At 40.6% G+C, this 436-nt stretch overlaps 1 non-coding gene across 1 annotated transcript; it reads left to right on the forward strand.

Moving 5' to 3' along the window:
* The first annotated feature begins 200 nt into the window (after positions 1–200).
* On the forward strand, positions 201–274 carry TRNAS-GGA (transfer RNA serine (anticodon GGA)). The gene has a single exon. It is a non-coding gene; the product is annotated as a tRNA-Ser (tRNA).
* The last annotated feature ends 162 nt before the right edge of the window (positions 275–436 follow it).

Raw genomic sequence — 436 nt, forward strand, 5'->3', positions numbered from 1 at the left:
GTGCCGGACACTCATAAATTCAATGTCTTCATGCATAAAATCTAAGCCAAGACCAAAGATGGCCACAGTACAATGTATTCGTACGATATCAGCGCCCCGAAGGTTTTAACTGGATGTTGCGAAGATATATTTTTTTTTTTTGGAGACACGAGAGACACGAAAGTGTACACGAGCTCCAAGGAAAGACTGAGAGATTCGGTGCCTCTGTAGTCTAGTGGTCTAGGGCGTTCACCCGGAAAGTGAAAGGACGTGGGTTCGATTCCCCGCAGGGGCAGTTGAATTTTCTCTCTTTCCAAAATATATCTTCGCAACATCCAGTTGTTAAAACCTTCGCTATTCATTTTTACTTTAATTTCTTAAATGAGCACTATCTCAAACTTTTCTCAGTTTATAGATGTATCGTATAAAGAGTCTCACGCCTTATTGAATACAAGTA

Source organism: Pholcus phalangioides, unplaced genomic scaffold (genome assembly GCF_987345545.1).
Source record: "Pholcus phalangioides strain wild (caught in Gottingen) unplaced genomic scaffold, Ppha-v1.0 ptg000041l_1, whole genome shotgun sequence".
Classification (NCBI taxonomy): Eukaryota; Metazoa; Arthropoda; class Arachnida; order Araneae; family Pholcidae; genus Pholcus; species Pholcus phalangioides.